We start from the raw sequence: 19841 nt of genomic DNA, 5'->3' as shown, positions 1-19841 counted from the left end.
TTTAGCTTATTTGCAAGCTCTTCCAACATAAGCTGTTTTTTATTTTATTTTTATTTTTGCTATTAGTCGGTGACTAACTTTCTAACAGAGATGGAGAATGACACGGTGGGAAAGTCATGGGCTTTGATGGAGACTGACCAGGGCTCATGTCTCTGTTTTGACCTTTACAGATATAGGCAAGATTTTTTTTTAACTTTGTTAGCCTAATTTTAGTTTTTTAATCTATGACAAAGAAATAAATAATGTCTGTTTTTGTGTTTATGCATGCATGAAAATTACAGCCTTTTTCTCTCTGTGTGTGTATACACATATATACACACATACACATGCATATATGCATTCTGCATATGCATATACGGAATTTAGTAGAAAATCACCTGTTTTCTCATACTGTAAATTCGCACTCACAGTTAATACTTTGCTTCTGACACTAGATGGGTGTGTGTGTATGTGCGCATGTGTTTTCCATACATTGATTCTCTGCAGATAGCAAAGGGTATCTCACAATTTAACTGAATTCTCACACTCCATCTGGAGATAGCATTAGATTCCACAGGCTAAAGGCTCAAAACCAAGACTGCCCTCACTTCAGATGTTAACCGCAAGTCTCAGGTTGTGGCTTTTGCTTCTGACTGATGGGCTATAAATCGAAGGTTTCCATGAACCTTTTCTTGGGTATGATTATTTGCTAGACTGTCTCACGGAACTCAGAAAAACACTTTACTTATGTGTGCCCATTTATTATAAAAGAATACAACTCAGGAACAGCCAGGCAGAAGAGACACATTGGGAAAGGTATGGGGGAAAGGGATGTGGAGCTTGCATGTCCTCTTCGGGCATGCCACCTTCTACATGTTCAGCAAACTGGGAGCACCTGGGACCCCATAGCTCAAAGATTTTTATGGAGGCTTCATCACACAGGCATGATCAATTGTTAACTCCATCTCCAGCTCCTCTCCCCTTCTCAGAGAATGGCAGATGGGGCTGAAAGTTCCAAGCTTCTAATTACAGCTTGGTCTTTCTGACGACCAGTCCCTATCCAGAAGCCCATAATGTCACCTCGTTACCACAAAAGATATTCATATTACCCAGGAAATTTCAATGGATTAAAATATCTGTGTCGGGAACCAAGGTCAAAGAAAAAATATTAGAACAAGAATTTTCCTGTTATCCCTATTGCTCAGTAAATTACAAGGGTTTTATGAGCCCTGTGCCAGCAACAGGGGCCAAAGCCCAAAATATGTACTTGTATTTCTCTTTCTTCTTTTTTTGAGATAGTCTCATTCTTTCGACCAGGCTGGAATGTAATGGCATGATCATGGCTCAATGCAACCTTCACATGCTGGGTTCAAGTGATTCTCATACCTCAGCCTCCTGATTAGCTGGGATTACAGGCACCTGCCACCATGCCTGGCTAATTTTTGTATTTTCAGTAGAGACAGGATTTCACCACGTTGGCCAGGCTGGTCTTGAACTCCTGGCCTCAAGTTATCCACTCACCTCAGCCTCCCAAAATGCTGGAATTACAGGCATGGGCAACCATGCCCAGCCCTCAAAATAGTTATTTCTTATAAATCATTATACATACATATATATATCACCTAACAAGTTATTTGAAGCATAGTGGCATGGCAGTGAAAACTAAATTCTAGCTGTTATTAGTGTCCTTTCTCACACTTTTAAATTGACTGATTATAATCCTTTAGACCAGTGGTTCTCAAAATATTCTCTCCAGATCTGCAATGTCTGATCTGACACATGGTAATAAGTGACATGGTTGAGTCCAGTTTTCCCCAACCTTTTATCCTCTTTACCTGCTTCCTAAATCCTTGTTTCTATTTGCCTTTGGATTTGTCCTTGAAAAAGGTCTGCTTTTGTGTGGCATCTTGGCTTCTAGGTTGGAACATTAGGTTTCTCAACCTCATCTGATTTCAGTTCCGTGCAATAAATAATAGCCATTTTAGCTGGAGTTTTAGCTGTGAATAACTTCTTTCCTCATAACTTCATCTTATATTTATTACCTAAAATGATAGATTGAAAGTTATCACCTAGCAACTGGCACATTTTTTTCTTGTGGTCTAGTTACTTGTAATGATTGACTATTGCTATAGCTTCACTAGCTCGTCCTGGTCAAAAATGGATATAAGGGGTCTATAAATAGAGACCATTTACATACTTCCCAGATTATCAGTGCAACTTACTGAAATGAGTTCATTTGTGCAGAATACTTTGTCTATCAATTTATTTCTTACATCTTCAAAAGGAGTAGCTGATTCAAGCCTATCTAGGATTTTATACTTACAGTACCTTTATTAGTTCTGTTATCTCAAACCCCAGATCTCCTGTTGGAGACTGGCTTTTTGTGGCTCTGTAAAAAAAGCGACTAAAATCTTAAAGCAAGAAAGAACACAAAAATTTTTATATCGCTTCATGTTCATTTCCCATATATTGCTCTGTCACAAAAAATTAATGCTTTGTACTTTAAAAGAGCCTTTCATCCAAAAACCTCAAAGAACTTTATAAATAAGTAAGCATGATTATTCACCTTTACAGGTTGGGAATGATGCAAAGAGCTGTTAAAAGTATATTGTGCATTATTGCCAAACTCAGGAAAAAGTTCATTTTAATTTAATGCATATAAAAGTAGTTGATTTGGTGTTTAAAAAGTATGCACACTAGGTTTCTCTAGGCCTCCACAGACTATGGATATTAACAAGGCACAAAAATGCTAAATCCAAATTTCTCTGACTTTTCTCTCCTTCTGCATGACTTAAGACCTCAGCTTCCTGCAAAGCCCCTATGTATATCTAAGTCCCTAGGAGACATCTCTCCCATGTTCAAGAACTATCCATTCCTGCTGGGCTTCCTCTGCTTCACTGAGCAGCAGAGTTTCCAATCAGGTGCTGGAATGCAGTTTTCCCCCACTGCACAGCCAGATACTCTCACAAAGTTAATCATGCCCCTTAAATGCTTAGCGACCTATAGTGATGTGGGAGAGTGGGTACTCTTCCCTGCGTGTTGTCTTCTATGAGGAGGCAGTCCAAGGAGAAGCATCTTGAACTCTTCTGTTTTGTAAGTGGCATTTCCGGTCAAGAAAAATAGTTCTGTCACTTCTTACTTCCCCCCATGGAGAGCTGGGCTCAAAGATGTGGTCTGATGTTGACCATTATGTCAGACTCAGCACTTAGCAGCTTTTGGGTGCTAGACACTATGGCCTGCTCCACCACATGCACCCTGGTGTGCACTCCAGGAGGCTGACCTGTAAGCAAGAGAAAAGCAGTCCCTATGCTCCTGGACCTGATCTGTTACAATCAGGAAATTCTCCTGTTGAACATGGAACTTTCACAGAACTTCAATGTCAGAAAAGGCCACTCCGTCATCAGAATGGATCAAGACAACCACACATCCCTCTGTATCATACGGAACACAGACAAAAATGTGACCTTTGTCCAAGCCACAGAAATGGACAACCAGTTAGCTAGAAGAGGAAAATGCTATCAGGAAGTGGAGAAAATTCTATAATCAGGTATCCTAGTAAATTTTATGCAGAATGAGGATACAATGCAGTAAGATTAAAGAAGCTGCTTTGCCTCCCTTTGCTGACAGCAGCCAGGATGAAGCCTCTTCTTTCCTTCAACCTTTCCCCAGATTACCCCCAACCATCCCAATTTGAGAAATAGTAAGTCCTAACATTCCCTCACAGAGACTCCCTAAGGTTCTCTAGGCTGTGCATTCTGGCCCACTATAGTAAGCAACAAACCCAACATGTTCAACTACAGGTGTGTTCTTGGGGGTTGCTGGCTGGGGATTATTAACATCCAAGTGGACATAACAATGTGATATGATTTGGCTGTGCCCCCATCCAAATCTCAACTTGAATTGTATCTCCCAGAATTCCCACATGCTGTGGTAGGGACCTAGTAATTGAATCATTGGGGCCAATCTTTCCCATGCTATTCTCATGATAGTGAATAAGTCTCATGAAATCTGATGGATTTATCAGAATTTCTGCTCTTGCTTCCTCATCATTTTCTCTTGCCACTGCCATGTAAGAAGTGCCTGTCACTTCCCGCCTTGTGGAACTGTAAGTCAAATTAAACCTCTTTTTCGTCCCACTCTCAGGTATGTCTTTATCAGCAGCATCAAAACAGACTAATACACAATGGCTCTTTTGCCTTCTGATGTTTGTTGGGTTTGGCTAATGGAGGGACCATTGGAGCGTAAGAAGAGAATGGGGTCAGGGTACCTATTCCCCTGTCTCCCTCCCTCCTGCAAGCTGTGTCCTGTCTTTCCACATTCCTGTGACTACACAGGCCCCACTGTGTCATTGGCCCCGAGGCACTTCATCAGCTCTTGTTCTGGTCAAAAGATATGAATAGACATTTCTCCAAGAAGATATACAAATGACTAACAAGTACATATTAAAAAATGCTCAGCATTGTTAGTCATTCAGCAATAATTCTTGGTTTCCCTATACTCTGGCCACATGTATAGTATCTGTTTATTAAAAGTTTAGTGAGGGCCGGGCGTGGTGGCTCAAGCCTGTAATCCCAGCACTTTGGGAGGCCGAGGCGGGTGGATCACGAGGTCAAGAGATCGAGACCATCCTGGTCAACATGGTGAAACCCTGTCTCTACTAAAAATACAAAAGAAAAATTAGCTGGGCATGGTGGCACGTGCCTGTAATCCCAGCTACTCAGGAGGCTGAGGCAGGAGAATTGCCTGAACCCAGGAGGCGGAGGTTGCGGTGAGCCGAGATGGCGCCATTGCACTCCAGCCTGGGTAACAAGAGCGAAACTCCGTCTCAAAAAAAAAAAAGTTTAGTGAACCATTATGAGAAGGCTTTCAATTTATAGCAACAACCAAACAACCAAAGCTCTTACTAGATTCTCCTCATTACATTCTCTTAGGTTGTATTCTTCCCAAAATATTTTTCAGTCCTCTTGCAAACAGGCTTCTGGCTTGTCTGTTCCACTAGTTTGCCAGGTACATCCTGGATAGGGTGGAATTATGCTTGGACAAGTTTTTTTTTTTTTTGCTGCCCTAACCTAAGTAATAAGTTTAGGAAAAAAATCTTCAGAAATTATTAAATTTCAAGATCAACTGACTGGTAGGACTTTTCTTACTATTGCCATGTAAGAAAACTGCAATCGCATACCAGCTGTGGAAATCAAGTCCCGGAGGAAAAAAATTCTGGGCGTAAAGATGTATATATCCAAGAACAAACCAATTTTCACTATAACGAAAGGACAAAGAATACTAATTAAACACATCAATTACTCTAACAATGAATTACCTAAGAGATCATTCTTAACACAAAGATGTTCAGCATTTTAATATTTATTTTTTCCTTTAAAACCAACCACACAACAATAGAAAACAGGGAATATTATAGTGAGGAGGGAAGGAGCAGGGAAAGGGTTGAAAAATCTACTTAGTGAGTACTATGCTCACTAACTGGGTGGCAGGCTGAATCGCACCCCAAAGCACAGCATCGTGCAACATACTCAAGTACAAACCTGCACATGCACACCCGAATCTAAAATAAAAGTTGAGATTATAAAAGCATAAAGTAAAATAAAACTAACCACAGACGATTAAAGTCCAAGAAACATAGTAGACAAATTCGTGGAAGCCACTCTACAAGGAAATGCAGATCCTCGCATTAAGTTTTAGCACACTGTTTGTTCTCCTCTGGACTTAGTTTGGTTCTATTATTGTTTTATCAAGGATGATACACTTTCTTTTTAAATATGTGATTTTGAAAAGCTTTCCCTACAGATGCAATTGTTTCAAAATTGCATGTTGGGGAAACATTTCGTTGTTCCTGTGGGAATACATCTTTACTTGTATAGTGTAAGCCAGTATGAAAACAAGATTTGCTCAAAGAAAATTGTTTTTCAGCCATGGTTCAGGACCACTTGTAGTGTATCAGGCAGCTGCACCAATGTTATGTGCAGAAATCCACTCTAGTTCTAGAAATGTTTACAAGAGGCAATGTGTATAGTTTTTGAAACATTTTAATTGCAATTGAAAAATAAACGTGAAGGACAACAAAGGAATCTCCCGTTTCTAAACTGCTACCCCCAGGAGTCAGCAAAGCTACCTGGAGGCTCCTCTACGGGGTAATTTTTCTCAAAGACTGAGGAAGTCTGTGTTTCCCCCTACTTGTGGTTAAGTGTTTCCACATAAAGTCTTATTTTATATAAACATGTATTATGGAGATGGAAAATTTTGCATGAATTTAAAGATTAAACATGGTACCTTTGAGGAAATTTCAAGTTTGTGATGGGCTGCACTGACCTTTTAGGAACACTAAGACTTTTATATCTGCTATTAGGCAATATCTATAAATTATACTCATCATACATAGGGTATCAGTTCATTATAGACTTGGAAATGCACAAGTGACTACTGGCTGGTGAGGCCTCAGTTTCTCATTTGGGGAAACGATTGTACACTAAACTCATAGAGGGCTTCTGAAGATGAAATGGCAGCCATACTTAAAGAGTTTGGCAAAATTCCAGGTCCAATATGTATTAGTTTTTATTAGATAGATTAGCTTAATATTTTGACTTGAAAACTGGTATCTTTTATAAAATGTGGAGGGGGTTTAAATTGATTTTTAAGATGTCATACTCTATTCTATATGCATACTTTACAAATTCTCTTCTTTGCAGATTTCTGGGAACACCTAGTTCTCAACCAATAACATAGATCAATTTTATTACTGTCACTTTTGAGAAGTATGTAAGGCATACTACTGTAAAAATAAACCCAACTCTTGCATTTATGATTAATTGATTTTCACAGGATACCAAGACAATTTGATAGGGAAAAGAAGTCTTTTCAACAAATGGTGCTGGGACAGCTAAACATCTATATGCAAAACAATAATTAGTCATTCTGCAAATGTAAACCAAAATCACATTGAAATACCGTCTCATAAACATTAGGATGGCTATCATGAAAAGACTGCAAGATGACAAACGTTGGTGAGGATGTGGAAAAGTTGCAACTTTCACACATTGTTGATGGAGATGTAAAATGGGTCAGCCACTTTTGAAAACAACCTGGCAGGTCCTTAAAATGATTAATGTATAGTTATATGACTCAATGATTATACTCCTTAGTATATATCCAAGAGAAATAAAAACATTTGCACACACAAAAATGTGTAGATGAGTATTTATAGCAGTCATATATTTACCTATGACATAGAAGTGGAAACAATCCAAAAGTCCATTGACTGATGAATGAATAAACAAAATGCAATATATCCATACAGTGAAATATTATTTGTCAGTGAAAAGAAATGAAGTACTGATACATGACACAACATGAATGAATGCTGAAATCATGCTAAGTGAAAGAAGTTGGAAGCAAAAGACCATATATGGTGTGGTTGCATTCATATGAAATGTCCAGGATAGGCAGATCTACAAAGACAGAAAGCAGGTCAGTGGTTTCCAGGGACTCGGGGAAGAGGAGGCTTGGAGAGAATGGGGAGTGGCTGCTTATGGGTACAGGATTTTTTTTTTTTTTAGTCAGGTTGTAAAAATGTACTAAAATTAGACTGATGATTGCTTGGCCCCTTAAATATACTTTAAACATTGAAATGTGCATTTAAAATGGGTGAATTGTATATATTGTTTAATCTCTATATAGCTTTTTTAAAAGAGAAAAAAAAATCTGGAACAGGTCTTGAATGTCCTCAGTATAGGTTTTTAACATACAGAATATATATTTAATCATTGCTTTGGTTCTGCTTAACACTATATTTTATAGCAGTCAAAGTCTGCATGCCTGTTTGAGCAGATTGGAGACCATTAGAAATTGGGATGGGAATGTAATCAGTTGAGTTGAACTTTGGCCAAAAGGCATTGTATTCTACCTGGAAGGTACTATTGGATTTTTAAAACAGTTTTATTGAGGTATAATTGATATTAAAAATATGCACATATTTAATGTATATAACTTGATGAGTTTGAACATGCACATACGTCCATGAAACCATCACCACAATCAGAGTAACAAATATATCCATCAGTTCCAAAAGTTTGCTTCTACCTCTCTTCCCTTTTTTTGTGATAAGAGCACTTGAGAGCTCATTTAAAAAATTTTCCTATATACAAAATAGTTTTGTTAACTATAGGTATTGCCATACCACAGACTTCAATTATCCATCTTGTGCAATTGAAACTTTCTACCATTTGAACAACTCCCCACTTACCCCTCCCTCCAGCCCCTGGGAGACCACCATTCTACTCTCTGCTTCTAGGAATTTGATAGTATTTGTCCTGATGCTGGTGGAATCATGTGCTATTTATCCTTCTGTGACTAGCTCATTTCACTTACTATAATGTATCAGTTCCTAAGATACATTAAGACAGGAATCATACTTTTCAACCAGCTCCCCTTTCCTGTTGGGCAAATGGTACAGAATTGACGCATGGTTTAGAGTGCAACCTCCTGAGTGAAAAACACTATTTCTTGCCGTGCCTGAAATTTCTTTTTACTTCTTTGCCTTCCATCCAAGTATTGATCGAGGCAGGGTTCTGTGTAGCTTACAAGGTGTTAGGTGTTGTCAGACTGTCACGTTAGAGCTCCAAGGCCCGCCGCTGTAAAGGGCTGACTGTCTTTATGGAGGTGGAGAGCAGAAGGGCAAGCTGGTGGATTAAGGAACAGAAGCACTTGCTTTAAAGGGCCCAGAGGCTTAGCTCGAAATCAGTGCCCCTGGAACCTCCATCTTATTGACAAAGCAAGTAGCTGTCATTGTACATTACAAGGCTCTCTCTTAGACAAGCCGTCTCTGTTTTCTTTTATGTGATGAGCTATTTTTGGATGTGTTCTTGACCATTATCAAATATTATATATATATATAATGTATATATTTAATTATATATTATATATTTATATTTATTATATTATATACATATCCATAACTTTTTTTTTTTTGAGATGGAATCTCGCTCTGTCACTCAGGCTGGAGTACAATGGCACAATCTCAACTCAATGCAAGCTCTGCCTTCTGGGTTCAAGTGATTCTCTTGCCTCAGCATCCCGTGTAGCTGGGACTACAGGCACACACCACCATGCCCAGCTAATTTTTGTATTTTTAGTAGAGATGAGGTTTCCCTATGTTGGCCAGGCTTATCTTAAACTCCTGACCTCAGGTGATCTGCCTGTCTCAGCCTCCCAAAGTTCTGAGATTACAGAACTATAATCTGGCATGAGCCACCATATCTGGCCTATATATATATCCATAACTTATTTGGCAATTAAAAATACTGTCTGTTAGTAATTGTAAATAATATTTTAGATGGGCTGATGTATAGTAAAAAGAAAAAATTATTCTGAGTCAGAAAAGTTCGAATCTTGGTTCTGCCAGTTAAAAGTGCTGGAGCTTGGGCAAATCATGCAAGCTCCTTTTGGGTTTTGGCCCCCTCCTCTGTCAATAGGCAAATAATTTTACCTATCCTGTGGTACTGATGTGATGATTCAATGGGGCAATGTTTGCCAAAGTGCTTTTGTAAAGTTAAAAGGGCTCTCATAGTCATCTTGTTGTATGTGGACCTGTTTAATGTCCCCAGTGAGACTGAAGGCTCCCTGTTTTTGCAGATCCTCAGGATGAGTGAGGACACTCGTTCAGATTTGCTGATTCTTTTGGTTGTTTTGAGGGCCTTTTGGTTGTTGTGAGACAAGAAGTGTTCAAGGCACCTTTTTCTGAATTACTTCTAAGGAGACTGGAGCATGGCATGAGTTAAGTGTGTCTGAGGGGGTCATTCATTCGTTCACTTATTCAATAACTGTTAATTGAGTGTTACTTGGGTCTAGATGCTTGGGGAAAAGTGGTTCATTATACTATAACTGGCAAATTCTCCACTTTCAGGAGCTGACATTCCAGTAGAACAAGATGATCCAAATAATCAATGAAATAAAAAAATACAAAATTTCAGAGAATTTTAGGCACATTACACAAAATACAGCAAGATAAAAGGGTAAAAAGTGGGGGTGAAGACTTTGTTTTCTCCCCCATTTTATGTTGATAAATTTCAAATCTACAGAAAAGTTGAAATAATAGTTTGCAATGAATATGCATTTTCTCATCACCCAAATTCATCAATTATTAACATAATGCCACATTAGCTTTCTTTGTCCCCTATATGTGTGCATGTCTTTATGTACTTCTTTGTATACATGTGTTGGTTTTGTTGTTGTTGTACCCTTTAGAGCAATTTATAAATAACATGGAATTTTATCTCTAAATAATTCAGGAAATATTTCCAAAGAACAGGATCTTTACCTGTGTAACCACAATGCCATATGACTTTCAAAAAATTTAGCAGTAAAGCAAAAAGAACAAAGCGTGAGGCATCATACTACCTGACTTCAAACTATGCCACAAGGCTAACAGGCTGGCTGCTGGTACAAAAACAGACACATAGGCCCATGGAACAGATCAGAGAACTCAGAAATAAAGCTGCACCCTCTACTACCATCTGATCATCAACAAAGCCGACAATAACGAGGAATAAGGAAATGACTCCCTATTCCATAAATGGTGCTGGGATAAATATAACTGGATAGCCATATGCAGAAGATTGACACTGGACCCCTAGTTTCACCATATATAAAAATCAACTCAAGATGGATTAAAGAATTAAATGTAAAACCTAAAGCTATAAACCTTAGGAGAAAACCTAGAAAATACCATTCTGGACATTGCCCTGGGCAAAGACTTCATGACAAAGACTCCAAAAGCCATTGCAACAAAAATAAAAATTGACAAGTGGGAGCTAATTAAACTAAAGAGCTCTTGCACAGCAAAAGAAACGATCCACATAGTAAACAGAGAACTTACAGAATGGGAGAAAATATTTGCAAACTATGAATCTAGCAAAGATCTAATATTCAGAATCTATAAGGAACCTAAACAAATCAACAAGCAAAAAACAAATGACCACATTAAAAAATGGGCAAAGGACATGAAAAGACGCTTCTCAAAAGAAGACACACATATAGCCAACAACATATGAAAAAATGCTCAATATCACGAATCATTAAGGAAATGCGAATCCAAACCACAATGACGTATCACCTTGGTCAGAATGGCTATTATTAAAAAGTCAAAAAGTAACAGATGCTGGCAAGATTCTGAAGAAAAGGGAATTGTATACACTGTTGATGGGAATGTAAAATAGTTCAGCCACTGTGGAAAGCAGTTGGAGATTTTTTAAAAGAACTTAATAGAATTACCATTTGACCCGGCAATTTCATCCCTTGTTATGTACTCAACAGAATATAAATTGTTCTATCAGAAAGACGCATACATGTGTATGATCATCACAGCACTATTCATTATGGCAAAGATATAGAATCAATCTAGAAGATAAAGACAATGTGCTACATATACACCATAGAATACTACACAGCCATAAAAAAGAATGACATCATGACCTTTGCAGCAACAATGGATGGAGCTGGAGGCCATCATCCTAAGTGAATTAATGCAAGAACAGAAAATCAAATACTAGCTGTTCTCACTTATAAGCAAGAGCTCAACGATGAGGACACATGGACACAGAGAAAGGAACATGGGGTCTATTTGAGGCTGGCAGGAGGGTGAGAATTGAAAAACGACCTATCCTATTATGCTGATTACCTGGGTGACAAAATTACTGGTACACCAAACCCCTGTGACATACAGTTTACACATGTAACAAACCTTCACATGTACCCCTTGAACCTAAATTTAAAAAAATACTACCATAGTAGTTATAACAACATTATTTAACATGGAGTGAATTCTGATTTTCCTCAATTGTCCCATAAATGTCCTTCATGACTGTCTTGTTATTGTTTGTTCGTGTGGGAAAGTGGTTATTTGGGTAATAAAAAAGTTTCTCTACAGATGTGGCATTTGAGAAAAGATCAGGGTGTTGAGAAAGAAACAGTTGTGTGGTTGTGATGTAATGCATAAGCCTAGGCATGGAGAATAGTAAGGTTCCAAGGTGGGAATAAATGGATGCGTTTCAAATGTCACAAAATTGGGCACGAACAAGAGGGAGTGTGTTGGACAGAGAAGTTGGAGAGGCAGTTGGTAGCAGATGATGCAGGGCTTATGGAGCTGTTTATGAGTTGAGTTTTTTTTTTGGGGGGGGTTTCTTTTTTCTTTTTACTTTTATTTTACTTTAGGTATATACTATATCCAGCATTTCTCCACACATTATCCCTCCCTACCCTCCCCAACCCCACTGTCCCTCCCCTAACCCCCCCAACTGCCCCCAGTGTGTGATGCTCCTCTCCTTGAGTCTACGCGTTCTCATTGTTCAATACTCACCTCTGAGTGAGAACATGAGGTGTTTGGTTTTCTGTTCTTGTGTCAGTTTGTTGAAAATGATGGTTTCCAGATTCATTTGAGTTCCTACAAAGGACACAAACTCATCATTTTTTATGGCTGTGTAGTATTCCATGCTGTATATGTACCACATTTTCCCTGTCCAGTCTATCATTGATGGGCATTTGGTTACACTTTAAGTTCTGGGGTATGTGTGCAGAACTTGCAGGTTTGTTACATAGGTATACGTGTGCTATGGTGGTTTGCTGCACCCCCCCCATCATCTACATTAGGTATTTCTCCTAATGCTATACCTTCCCTATTCCCCAACCCTCTGCTATTCCTCCCTTACCCCCTACTCTCACCCCCCAACAGGCCTGGTGTGTGATGTTCCCCTTCCTGTGTCCATGTGTTATCATTGTTCAACACCCACTTATGAGTGAGAACATGTGGTGTTTGGTTTTCTGTTCTTGTGTCAGGTTGCTGAGAATGATGGTTTCTAGCTTCATCCATGTCCCTGCAAAGGACATGAACTCATTCTTTTTTATGGCTTCATAGTATTTGTATTAAGTCTAAAGGGAAAGCCATTAAAGATTTTATTTTTAGACAAGGTCTCATTCTGTCACCCAGGCTTAAGTGCAGAGGTGAAATCATAGCTCACTACAGCCTCTACCTCCTGGGCTCAAGCCATCCTCCTATTTCAGCCTTCTGAGTCACTGGGACTATGGGCCTGCAACCATGTCCAGCTAATTTTTTAAAAAATCTTTTGTAGAGACTGGGGTCTCACTATGTTGCTCATGCTGGTCTCAAACTCCCGGGCTCAAGCAATTCTTGTGCCTCAGCTTTCCAAAGTGCTGAGATAACAGGCATGAGCCACTGTGGCCAGCCACCACTGAGGATTACCACCTGGGAAGGAAGCTGGGCATGGTGGCTCATAGGTGGGTATAATTCCAGCATTTTGGGAGGCTGAGGCAGGAGGACTGCTCGATCCCAGGAACTTGAAGCTGCAGTAAGCTGTGATCACACCACTGCACTTAAGCCTGGTGGACCCAGTGAGAGCCTATTTTTAGAAAATAAAATAAGATAAAAAATAAAAACAAAGGAGATGCTGTTAGAAATTAAAAACTGAGAAGCAATATGGTCTGATTGATGTTTTGAATAGATCATTCTCTGTGACATGTGGAGAACAAACTGAGTTGGGCAAGTGTGTGGTAGGAAGAGGCCCTTTCAGAAGCCCAGGTGGCTGATACACATGCAGGTTTATATGCTCCCAATTGGTCTAACCACACTGCCATACGCTTCTCTTGAAACCTTTCAACCACTGTTTTTATGCTGATTTGAAATGTACATAAATCTGAAAACCTGAAGCCATCACATGACCCAACTTGTCAAACATCAGTTTTGGGTATCCAGGTATGTTTGAGTAACTCTATGAGTACAGTATTTTCTTATGCTTTTCTTATCTTACTATTTTGTAAGAACAAGTGGAAAATAAAACACTGAATGTTTAAGACTGGAGTTAAGAAGCATAAGCCCCATATGTTTAGTGTTAAAAACTAAATTGAAGTTATTAATCAGTTGACAGTGTTAAATCTTATTTTAAGCCAAGCAACTTTTTGTTCATTTGCGAAGGAAAGAAGAAGCTTAAAGACCATAGACATACTTGTGGAAATACGTGCAAGAAACACCTACAAAAAGTGAGAAGTTATATACTAAGTTTCAGCTCTTTCGGACAAAGTACTTTCTGAAAAGCATAAAAACCTGTTGTATGAATTTTCAAACACTAGAATTTTTTTTTTTTTTTTTTAGAAAGAGTCTGCCTCTTGTTGCCCAGGCTGGAGTGCAGTGGCACAATCTCGGCTCACTGCAACCTTCGTCCCCTGGGTTCAAGTGATTCTCCTGCCTCAGCCTCCCAAATAGCTGGGATACAAGTGAGTGCCACCATGCCCGGCTAATTTTTGTATTTTTGGTAGAGACAGAGTTTCACTATGTTGGCCGGGCTGGTCTTGAACTCCCGAAGTGCTGGTTTTACACACATGCGCCACCACGCCCGGGCACACATTTCTTATATTGAATTAATCAGAATAATTAATGCTAACTGCCACAACAGAAAAATCCTGAAATCTCGACAGCTTACACACACAAAGCTATTTCTTGCTCATGTAAAGTCTAATGTACGTGGGGCACCACTTTCCTTGTAGTCTCACCATCTGGCAAGTGTGGCTCTGAAAGTAGCCTTGGATGCTCAAAAGAGAAGCACAGAATGAGGCAGTCTGCCTGTTCATGCTTCTGCCCAGGGGGTTGGGAGGGCATATCAGCTCTGTTTATAGTTGATAGGACTCCCTCCTCCCATGGCTGGCATGGATGCAAACATTTGGAATTCTTGGAGAGTGTCAGTGGTTTCTCTGCAGTTATGATACATGGAAGTAAAGAACTCGAAAACAAGGGGTCAGGGGCGGTGGCTCACGTCAGTAATCCCAGCACTTTGGGAGGCCCAGGTGGGCGGATCACCTAAGGTTGGGAGTTAGAGACCAGCCTGACCAACATGGAGAAACCACATCTCTACTAAAAATACAAAATTAGCTGGGTGTGGTGGTGCATCCCAGCTACTTGGGAGGCTGAGGTATGAGAGAATCACTTGAACCTGGGAGGCGGAGGTTGCAGTGAGCCGAGTTTGCATCATTGTATTCTAGCCTGGGCAACAAGAGCAAAACTCCATCTTCAAAAACAACAACAACAACAAAAAATAATTCTAAACAAGGAAATCTTCAGGGATGCCTGATGTGGTTGGCCAGGTATGAGGGGCAGTATTTGGAGTAGAAGACACAGAAAGGTTAAGAGCGTATCTTCTTTTAGAGCTCTCTTTTGGAAAACTTTTCTCTTTCCTCTTGGCCTCAGGTTTTCTCCCCTACCTTTTGAAGATGAAGTTATTACTAGTATCTAGTCCAGGTGAAAGAGGCCCAATGCCAACCAAGCACCCAGGTCACATTCTGATTTAGGCCTGAAGAGGCAAAAAAGGGTGTTTGCAGTTCACTATCTGGCTCATGCAGCTATGGGACTAGGCAGGAATTTTGGATCAAAACTGTGGGTACTTATAAAGCCTGGATTAATCTGAATTATCCCTCATACCATCACATACATATCTTCAACAGCAAAAGGCCATGGGGCAGGATTTGGAGTCCAGACCCTCATCTATTATCACAATCACAGCTTAGCGTGGTCACTGAAGATGAGAATTTAAATTACGTGAAGAACTAAATTCAGAAACAACACTCAGCGTCCAAGTACAATTGCTTTGGAGGTTTAGCCCAGTTGCCGGCAGCCTAAAGCTGGTGCTCCCTCAGCTGAACTCAATACCCCATAGACAAGGATCTCTACATTGGCTCCCTTCTTTGTGGCTCCTGAGGGGAGGTCAGGGGGCTGAAATGACACCTGTACAAGACTAACCAGCTTTGTAAGCCTGTTGTGTTCTGAATCCGTTATCTTTCCCCTAGGATCAGCTGGAGAACTAGAATATCTGTCACTGTCTCATTCACTGTGGCCAGGTGGGAAGAGAGGCTGACTAGAAACTCTGGTTACTCACATTTGTTTCTGTGGCACTTAAAGACTATGGGTCTGACAAATTTATAGAAATTTAAATGCCTAAAATATGTAATACTCACAAATATCCATGTACACACCACGATCCTACCCTTCTACCTCCTCCCTTCCCCCAACCTCTGACCCTGGGCCATTTCCTAACCATCTTGCAGTTACGCAGAACCACGTCGCTTATTCTGTCTAGTGGGCTATGGTTGTGAATGTTTCATGCCTTTCCCTCTTTATCTCTCTCTCTCCCCTCCCCATTGATTGATTGATTGATTGATTGAGACAGGATCTCACTCTGTTGGCCAGGTTGGAGTGCAGTGGTGTGATGTTGGCTCACTGTAACCTCTGCTTCCCAGGCTCAAGCAATCCTCCCACCTCAGCCTTCTGAGTAGCCGGGATTACTGGCACATGTCGCCACACTCAGTTATTTGGTAGAGATACAGTTTTATCAAGTTGCTCAGGCTGGTCTCAAACTCCTTTATTTAAGTGATCCTTCTGCTTTGACCTCTTAAAGTACTAGGATTATGGGCATGAGCCACTGGACGCAGCATCGTGCCTTTCTCTTCCTTTGCTTATAGACCTGGAATCCAGGTTTTCCAGATGCAAGAGCCTCCACTGTCAGGCTGAGTACTGTTGGGAACAGAGTCCCCAACAGCCTTACCTGAGTTAGGCATGTAAGATAAGCCAGAAATAATTGTTTTAAGCTATTAAAACGTTTTACATTTTGTATTAACATTTTTTTTAGAGATGGGATCTTGCTATGTTGCCCAGGCTGGACTTGAACAAACTTGATCTAGAAGTTCTCCTGCCTCCACCTCCAGAGTAAGTGGGACTACAGGTGTATATCACCACATCCAGCTAAACTATTGAAATTTTAAGTTTTATTTCTGGTTACCCTAGCACAATGTAACCTATTATAACTAATATCAGATTCACAATAACATGTCAGCTCTGCTACTTTCTATTTTGGGCCTCTATTTTCTCATCTGTAAAATGGAGATCATACCTACTGCCAAGACTGTCATGTTTTTGTCTGCCTTGCATTCCATGCCTTCTGAGCATTGCTCTCACCTCAAAATTCCATGAGATCCTTTTGCTACCAATCTGGAGATACACTTTCCCAACAGCAGGGCAGCCAATTAGAGAGCCATCTCTTCTTGGACACTCCGATTGGGGCAAGGTGTAGCATGTGACCCCAAAACGGCCAATCAGAGTCCATTTTTAGGATGGGTGGATGTCAGGACAGAGGGTCTCTTTCTGCATAAGCCTAGGGCTGTGAGATGTCACCTTTCCCATTCATGGAAGAAAGCAGCACTTGTAGACACTAAGAGACTGAGCTAAAAGGTCCGTCCAGCCCTGGTTTTTCTCTACTACATCATCCAATAAATCTCTCTCTTTCTGTCTCTCTGTTTAAGGTAGTTTGAGTTGGGCTTTAGTCGCTTGCAACTGAAAGAGTCCTGACCAATGTCCCTACCTTGGAGTTATTAGAAGGATCAAATAAAACAATGCATTAAAGTGCCTGCCAAATTACAAATGCTCTAAACGTAATTGCTATTCTAGCTGAGGTTGGTTGCTAGAGGGCTTTAGGCATGAGTGTGATGTCTTGTTTATTCCTTATTCTCAATCCTTTAGGTAACCTTAAGATTTGATGAGCTCATAAACGGAGACCACATTATTTTGGACCCCACAGAACTTTTTTCCACTTGGCTGCAATAATCTCTTTGTCCTTTGCTGCCTTGGAGGTGCATCCTAAGAAACAGATATTTGAAAACCTTTATTGCATATGCTGCAGGGAAATTGTCTACTGCTTCACTCGGGGCTCCACCTATAAAGAGACATTAAGAAATTTTTCCCAGACTTACATGGGAAGGAAAATGTGATGTCTCCTAAGGTGATACTTCTACTTGTTCACCCCCATCATCAGAGAAGACTGAGCTTATTATATTCTTAGGTATTAAAGGCATAGCCCTCAGCGCAGTTCTTAAACATTCACATGACTTTTGCATTATTCTTCACTATACATCCATGTTTATTTTTATGGATGTTGTAAATTTTGTATCAAATCACAATGATGGCCTGCAAGGTTGGTATGAAATTTATGGTTTCCTTTTTTAATAATGATGACCAAAGTGTATATAGGCTATGCCTACATCCTTGTCTTGATGTTCTTTTTTCTTTCTTTCTTTTTTTATTGCCTTTTAGGTTTTGGGGTACATATGAAGAACATGCAAGATAATTGCATAGGTACACACGCGGCAGTATGATTTGCTGCCTTCCTCCCCTTCACCTATATCTGGCATTTCTCCCCATGCTACCTCTCCCCAACTCCCCAGCCCTGCTGTCCCTCCCTTATTCCCCCCAACAGACCCCAGTGTGTAGTGCTCCCCTCCCTGTGTCCATGTATTCTCATTGTTCAACACCCACCTATGAGTGAGAACATGTGGTGTTTCATTTTCTGTTCTTGTGTCAGTTTGCTGAGAATGCTGTTCTCCAGGTTAATCCATGTCCCTACAAAGGACATGAACTCATCATTTTTGCTGGCTGCATAATATTCCATCATGTATATGTGCCACATTTTTCCTGTCCAGTCTATCATTGATGGGCATTTGGGTTGATTCCAGGTCTTTGCTATTGTAAACAGTGCTGCAATGAGCATTTGTGTGCATGTTTCCTTATAGTAGAACGATTCATAGTCCTTTGGATATATACCCAGTAATGGGATTGCTGGGTCAAATGGAATTTCTATTTCTAGGTCCTTGAGGAATCACCACACTGTCTTCCACAATGGTTGAACTAATTTACACTCCCACCAGCAGTGTAAAAGTGTTCCTATTTCTCCACATCCTCTCCAGCATCTGTTGTCTCCAGATTTTTTAATGATTGCCATTCTAATTGGTGTGAGATGGTATCTCAATGTAGTTTTGATTTGCATTTCTCTAATGACCAGTGATGATGAGCATTTTTTCATATGTTTGTTGGCCTCATGTATGTCTTCTTTTGTAAAGTGTCTGGTGATATCCTTTGCCCACTTTTGAATGGGCTTGTTTGTTTTTTTCCTGTAAATCTGTTTGAGTTCTTTGTAAATTCTGGATATCAGCCCTCTGTCAGATGGGTAAACTGCAAAAATTTTTTCCCATTCTGTTGGTTGCCGATTCACTCTAATGACTGTTTCTTTTGCCGTGCAGAAGCTGTGGAGTTTCATTAGGTCCCATTTGTCTATTTTGGCTTTTGTTGCCAATGCTTTTGGTGTTTTGTTCATGAAGTCCTTGCCTACTCCTATGTCCTGAATGGTTTTGCCTAGATTTTCTTCTAGGGTTTTTATAGTGTTAGGTCTTATGTTTTAGTCTTTAATCCATCTGGAGTTAATTTTAGTGTAAGGTGTCAGGAAGGGGTCCAGTTTCTGCTTTCTGTACATGGCTAGCCAGTTTTCCCAACACCATTTATTAAACAGGGAATCCTTTTCCCATTGCTTTTTTTTGTCAGGTTTATCAAAGATTATCTGGTGCTATATTTTCTCTGATTCTGGTTTTTGTTTATTTATAGCTTTATATTTTATAGTATATTTTCTTATGAATTGCCACAACTGCTTGGTGGAAATAAACAAATTATGAATAAATAAAAGCTCTTGAATAATAAAAGAAACACTTGATGAGCCTGAAATTATACCATATGAGGGCACTGGGATTTACTTGGTTTCTCACTAATAGCCTTCTCACCCCAATATAAGTTACATTGAATAACACATTGAGTAAGAAAAGGTGTTTAAAATTTTGAGAGAAACAGCACAAAAAGACATAGCTGGTATTCTCATTATACACAAAAAATCAAAAGTCCTAATTTTAAGAGAATACATTCATACCAATTTTGGAAGACAGATGTTGGAACAGTGTTTGAAACACCAGGTCCATTTGCT

At 39.8% G+C, this 19841-nt stretch overlaps 1 protein-coding gene across 3 annotated transcripts in view; it reads right to left on the bottom strand.

Moving 5' to 3' along the window:
• The window catches only part of SAMD12 (sterile alpha motif domain containing 12), a 503727-nt gene that overhangs the window by 41872 nt on the left and 442014 nt on the right, over nt 1-19841 (bottom strand). For all 3 annotated transcript variants that reach the window (XR_013528142.1, XR_008477084.2, XR_008477086.2), the window contains one exon: nt 12344-12427. The gene's annotated coding sequence lies outside the window, so the exon portion shown is untranslated. The remainder of the gene's footprint in view (nt 1-12343; nt 12428-19841) is intronic.

This window comes from Callithrix jacchus, chromosome 16 (genome assembly GCF_049354715.1).
Source record: "Callithrix jacchus isolate 240 chromosome 16, calJac240_pri, whole genome shotgun sequence".
Classification (NCBI taxonomy): Eukaryota; Metazoa; Chordata; class Mammalia; order Primates; family Cebidae; genus Callithrix; species Callithrix jacchus.
Note: the sequence above shows the minus strand (reverse complement) of the source record. Positions and strands in the feature narration are given on the sequence as shown.